Below are 6,874 nucleotides of genomic sequence, written 5' to 3'. Positions count from 1 at the left end.
CAGGAACACTGTTTTCAGAAGCAGTGTTGAAATTAAATAGTTTACATAACGGTTATTTTCAGAATTTTCTTCCTAAGATTTCAGCTGCTTCATGCCATTACGAAATAGTTGATACTACCATTTCGGTTTTCTAAACTAATCATACATGCAACTTGCATTTTAGTTTCTTCTGTTTTTATCTAATTAGCCAAGCAATCTGAATTTGACTGAACTCTTAAATTATAATTAAAATGCAATTTACCAGGAAACAATTTGTGCTCCCTGAATTCAGTAGAGCTTATTTCTGTCAGGTTATGTCTTTAAAAAAAAAAAAGGAAGATGGGATGCATACCATTGTTTATCTCTTCCAGTAATCATGATTAGGTTGTATCTTTATCTTTGTTCTTGAATAAGCCCCACAGGATGAAGAAGGGAGCAAGGAATGACCACTCTTCAGATATGGCACCCAGATATTTATTTAACACTTTAAATAGAAATTGAAATGTAGGGTTTTTTAATTATTTTGGAAATGTTTTGTAGTCTGGTTTTAAATATCATTGTAATGACTTAGCTACTTTTTATGTATTGCTGTATGGTTGATGAAATAATGAAATGAATTGCAAGTTAGCTTCCTATCCCCTTTCTCATTCTTCTGAAAGTACAGATGTCTCGTTAACTCTAGGATATACCTGGGGTTTATATTTCTTTCCCCCTATACTGGTAGTAAAGTGAGAAAATAGACAAACATTCAATGTTCTTGTCTTGGCAACATAATGGTGAAATGTAAATTTAAAATGCTTTAAATTTTGCCAGTGAACCCAGGACACTGAAACATAAGCAGACCCCTGCAGGTTAGTGATATTGCATGTTTACACCATGATTAACTAGAACCTTTGCCAGGTAGCCAGAATAGTCAAGAGGAAATAAAATGTAAAGTGGTAATGACACATTTCTTAACTTTAAAAATAAATAAATGGATAGTTTGACTTTATAATTATTACAGTAGAATTGATAATGTTATGCTTGTGCATTTTTGCAGTCTTACTTTGAACTGTTAAAAGTGATGATGTGATTATTAGCACTGAAACAGAAGCAGAATGGATGCAGAAAGTAAAAAAAACAAGGGAGTTTAATGAAGTCGCGAAGAAACATTATTAAATTGTTTACTGGCTTTTTCACTTTAGGATTACCCCACTTTTCAAATAGTAAGTGCCATTAAGACCAATTTGGTAGATGCCCTTAAATATAACCCCCGTAGAAAATGCAGGATTTTAACGTTTATTGATTTGTAGATCTTCCATTATTTGAAAAGTTCATCGTTGCATAATATTGTTTTGATGGCTATTAGTTGTATTAGTCACAGCCACTGAATGAAATTATTTTGTTCACTTATTTATCAATAGATGCCTTAATATGTCTTTGTACTTTATGGTTCTATAAAACTTTGAACACTATGGGAAGCATTCTTCTCGGTGGGGATAGTACTTTTTCTTAACTTCTAGAAAACGAACACATTTTGCAGTCAGGAGTTTAATGAAAAAAGTTTACATCAGACATTACCACTAATTATAACCTATATCCTTGGCATTGTGGCTGATGGCCTTGTCTTGGTCTACATGATAAAATTGCCGGCATACAATTATCTTTTACTGTTTCTCCCCCCCTCCCCCCGCCCCCCTAGAATAAACTGTGGCCTATTTGTATGTACTTGCACAGCACAGAAAGAGGCGGTTTTGAATTATTGGGATTATCTATATACTTGTTTCCAGTAAGCCTCATAGAAGGGAAAAGCTACAGCAATGGCCATATTAAGAGGTTTTTTTAATCTGTTGTCTAGTTGTGTCTAATGTAGTAATGTCCTCCTCAGATCTCATACTGAGTCAGTAATTATGAGATTTGACGCAAACATTTCTGATTTCGCTATGTTATCTTTGTCATATAGTCGGTTCTGTCTCTGATAATGAGTAAAAAGGGCATTTCAGTGTCAGTCAGATCTGCTTACTTTAATTTGATTTATTGGTAAAAGAAGCGATTGCACCTGTGAAATTAGATACCGTAAGTGCAAAATACAAACACAGCTTTGACATTCCTCAAACGTCTATGATTATCAAAGAAATCCCCAAATTTGACGTCCAAAGGGGGACACATTGAAGATCTGTGCATAGATCTAAGAAACTGGAACACTACATATTTGGAGACTAAATGAAAACACCAGCTAATGTTTGTACAGAGCTTTGGGAACGGTTTCCAATTCCTCGAGGTTACTCTTAATGTATCACTTTGGTCCTTTGCCTTCAATTAGATATACTTCTACTCCTTTTAGGGTAGCTTGGTGTCACATATTTAACTATGGTGCAGAATCAGGCAAACATATTTTGGGTAACCTAAATTTGGGAAATGCATGCAATTATCCTCAAATGTTTCTACAAGGAGTGACTTTGAGGATAGGAAACAATGTCTGTTTGTGTGTCTATCGAATCAGTCAATGTTTATTTATTTGTGCCTATTTGTGTGTACAGCAAGCCACTATGTACTTTGGGTGTACTGTGTAGGAGACACAGGTGATATTATGTATGATAATGCTGTAACCGAATGATATATTTTACTGGATGTTTCATTCAATAAATTCAGTTTTTTTTTACTGTATTATAAAGTTCCACGGTGATTTTATTTGCGTCTTTTTCAGATTGCTTCTAATTTGTAATACTTAACAAAGAGGAAAAAATGAAGTAATAGCAAACATGCACTGGCTATCTGAACTACAAACTACACAGGGATGGGCTTCAAAAATTGCAGCAACGGGTTCGTTGCCCCGTTGCTGGGTGCCCATGGTGGGATTGGCTTAGTCGGTTCCGGCAGGGAGGGAATGTTTTTCACCCTCCCCAGGCTCTGCAGGCTTTCCTTGAACCTCTGGGAGAGTGAAAACTGCTTTCCCCGGGCTCGAGAGGTCCTCCAGAGGCCCATTTCTGGACTTCCGGAATTTCCAGTAGGCCCGTTTTTCACTCTTCCTGAGCCTCCGCCCGGGCCCTCCACTTACTTGGCATGATGACCAGGCCACGTGGAGACTCCTGGGAGGGGTGGCGTGGTGTGGCCAGCCAGGGGTGGCATTTGGGGAATTGCCGAACTGGGCAGAATCCTAGCTAGAGGATTGCCCGAACCCGTGTGAACCCTCAGCAGCCCGCCATTGAAACTACATAAAATCAATGCAGCCATTGTTGTACTCTTCACAATTTAAAAACTAATAAACCTGTGACAAGACACAATGACTGTGAAAGTTGCAATATAAGAGTATTTCTGGCAAATGTGTGCTCCAGTTCTTCAGACAGAACTTGGAATGGTATAGTGGTTGTTGGAGCAGGACTGGAGAAACCAAAGTTCAAGTAGACACTCAATCCTGGAAGCTCTGCCCAACCTACACTCAGGGTTGTGGTTTGGGATAAAATAGGTCTTAAAGTATGCTTAGATTAATTGTAAGCGAGTATAGAATTTTAGGAGCCCTGGTAGCACACTGGTTAAAATGTAGTATTGCAGGCAAACTCTGTCCACAGCCTCAAGTTTGATCCTGATGGGGCTTCAAGGTACATTCAGCCTTCCATCCTTCTTAGATTGATAAAATGAGGACCCAGATTGTTGGGGGCAATATGCTGATATTGTAAACTGCTCAGAGAGGGATATAAACATTGCAGGTAGTATATAAGTCGAAGTGCTAGTGCTATTTAAGCAAGTAGTTTTCATGCATCCTCTACTCTCATAAAATCAATTAACAGATGTTTTAATTAGGAATTAGAGGTCTGCAAGGAATTTTTAAAAAAAGCTTGATCTTGGAACAAAACTTCCAACTCACCCATTCATTTGCTTCCATCAGAATGTGAATATTCCATATTTCACCAAAACAAAACTTTAAAAATCATGTTCTGTCACAGGGGACACTGATATCTTGAAAAAAGTTCTTGCTGTCTCAATTTGAGTCATAAGACCTGAAAAGTAAAGGTGTTGATAGTCAAATTCTCAAGGCTACATGTAGTATATTCCAATTTATCATAAAAAATAGCCAATATAAATATATTTGTTTTAACTGAATAACAGAATTGGAAGGAACCTTGGAGGTCTTCTAAGCCAACTTCCCTGCCTACCCAGGAAACCTTACACCACTTCAGACAAATGGTTATCCAACATCTTCTTAAAAACTTCCAGTGTTGGGGCATTCACAACTTCTGGAAGCAAGTTGTTCCACCAATTAATTGTTTTAACTGTCAGGAAATTTCTCCTCAGTTCTATGTTGCTTCTCTCCTTGATTAGTTTCCACCCATTGCTTCTTGTTCTACTCTCAGGTGCTTTGGAAAATAGCTTGACTCCCTCTTCTTTGTGGCAGCCTCTGAAATATTGGAACACTGCTATCATGTCACCCCTAGTCCTTTTCATTAAACTAGACATACCCAGTTCCTGCAACCGTTCTTCATATGTTTTAGTCTCCAGTCCCCTAAATCATCTTTGTTGCTCTTCTCTGCACTCTTTTTAGAGTCTCCACATCTTTTTTACATTGTGGCGACCAAAACTGAATGCAGTATTCCAAGTGTGGCCTTACCAAGACATTATAAAGTGGTTTTAACACTTCACGTGATCTTGATTCTATACCTCTGTTTATGAACCCTAGAACTGTGTTGGCTTTTTTGGCAGCTGCTGCACACTGCTGGCTCATCTTTAAATGGTTGTCCACTAGGATTCCAAGATCCCTCTCACAGCTACTACTATTGAGCAAGGTACCACCTATACTGTACCTGTTAAGTATTAAATATTTTTAAAATGTCCACAATAAAGGAAAAGACAATGACCAAAGAGAATGGATTGATGTTGGGTGATCTCAGTTTATGAATGGAGCAGAGATGGGTTGCTCCTGGTTCGGCCCAGTTCAGCCAAACTGGTAGTGGCGGCAGCAGGAGGCTCTGCCCACCCACCCACCCCGGATGCTTCTGCGCATGTTTGCACACATGAGCAAACCAGTAGTAAACTGGTTAGCAACCCACCATTGGAATAGAGGGTGACCAATTATTAAAATATGAGCATAAGCAAAAATAATTTCAAGCTTCAACCATCCTAAATTGGCAAATTGAGCACCAAAGACTGCAGAAAATTCTCCAATTTCTTGGCTTTTAAGCTTCTTATGTAGAAACCTGGGGGAGGGCAGTTTATATGATCCTCTATAAAAAAAACTGGATACCTGAATGATACCCACGGATATGTTGTGTTTTATAAAAATGAAGTGGATCCACAGATCTTCACTGCTTGTTAAATGAATTACTTGCTTTTCCAACAATGCTTGCTTGAGTTTCTCCGCTCCACCCTGCTATCCCTAACTGATTTCAAATTCATTCCATGGAAGCTAGCAAGTATAAACATCACATGCTTTCCCATGTGGTTTACTTTCTCTGGGAACAATGTCTGGTTACATAAGATTTCTCCCTAGTCTGTTCTTTCAAGTCTACCAATGGTGCACTCATTACCACTGTAACTGAGTCCATCTACCTTGCTGGTGGTTGTCTCTTCTCTTCTCTTCCACCTTTCCCAGCATTAGAGCTGGGTCTTCGCATAATGTGTCCACAGTGAGATAATTTGAGCCTGGTCATTTGTGCCTCAAGTGAGAACTCTGGGTTGATTTCAATGATCTATTTGGGGTATTTTTGGGCTATCCACAGTATTTTCTAAATTAACCCCTAAATTCAAAGGATTCAGTACTCTTCCTATCCTGCTTCTTTAAAGTCTAATGTTCTAATCTCCAAAGGGAGAATATTCCATAATGCAGGGACTAAGCAGAAATAACCCCTCCTAATTCCTGCCAGTCAATGCTTTTTGGTTGATGGGATATGCAGCATGCACAATCTATTGGATTAAATCATTAATTTAAATAAATGCATACATTTATTACAGGGAGTTCCTACTTATTATTTATTTTCATCAGCATGCCTATCTGTAGAAACTTTACTGTAATGTGCTCTGAAAAGACAGGGATGCATGTTTGGAAAACTCATCCCCCAACTATTTATGCCTGGGTTCTGCAAAATGGCACCCAATCCAAGATACCCACCAAGTTTTCCCATGGACTCTGCTGGCAAAGTCAGCATCCCCAAAGTCCATTAGCAGAAGAAAGAAAATAAAGCTAGTGGTAATGTCTGTGGTCCCTCTACCTTATTCTCTCCCAGAAGCAACAATCCAGCAATGTTGCCTTCTCCAAGTCACTGGTTATCAATATAATCCAACAGCTAGGACAGGAATAGTGCCAGAGATGAAAATCAGACTCGTGCTATTTAAAGGAAAGTTTTGCTTAAGAATTTAGTCACATCGTAATTAAAGGCGTAAGTAAGCAAGCGCTGGAATGCAGTGTCATTGAACTGGCATTATTGATGATATCAAACCAGCTTTTTAATCATATTTTGAAATGCAAAACATGTATTTGGATTTCACTTTAGGAAGTCAAATATACTGGGGTTATTTCTAAGAAATGTTTTTGTTTAGATCAAAACCCTGTTTGGATTTGTGCATATGTGTGAATGGCCTTCAACTGATGTTCAGCCAGCTATTTTCAGCATCTTTGCTAATCAAGCCTGCTTTAATTCAGTGCCCTATTTGCTGTGATGTTTTCATGCTGAATAATAAATGGAGGAAATACCATCAAGACAATTAACACCTGGGCAATTTCAATCATTAGATACAAAGCTGGATAAGTGGACTGGACTCAAGCAGAACAAAAGGAAGACTAGAAAAATAATGACAATGAATCATGCCCTTCATCTAGACAGCAATGTTGACCTACCCTACTTATAAAGAAAATTGGGTGTGGAATGCTGGAAGTACATCAGACAGCTGAAGAATAAAAAGGGCATTGGAATAGTAAAGAAAA

The sequence above is a fragment of the Thamnophis sirtalis genome, unplaced genomic scaffold (genome assembly GCF_051295495.1).
Source record: "Thamnophis sirtalis isolate CommonGarterSnake01/CBP01778 unplaced genomic scaffold, rThaSir2_p1.2 scaffold_3, whole genome shotgun sequence".
Lineage (NCBI taxonomy): Eukaryota > Metazoa > Chordata > Lepidosauria > Squamata > Natricidae > Thamnophis > Thamnophis sirtalis.
Note: the sequence above shows the minus strand (reverse complement) of the source record.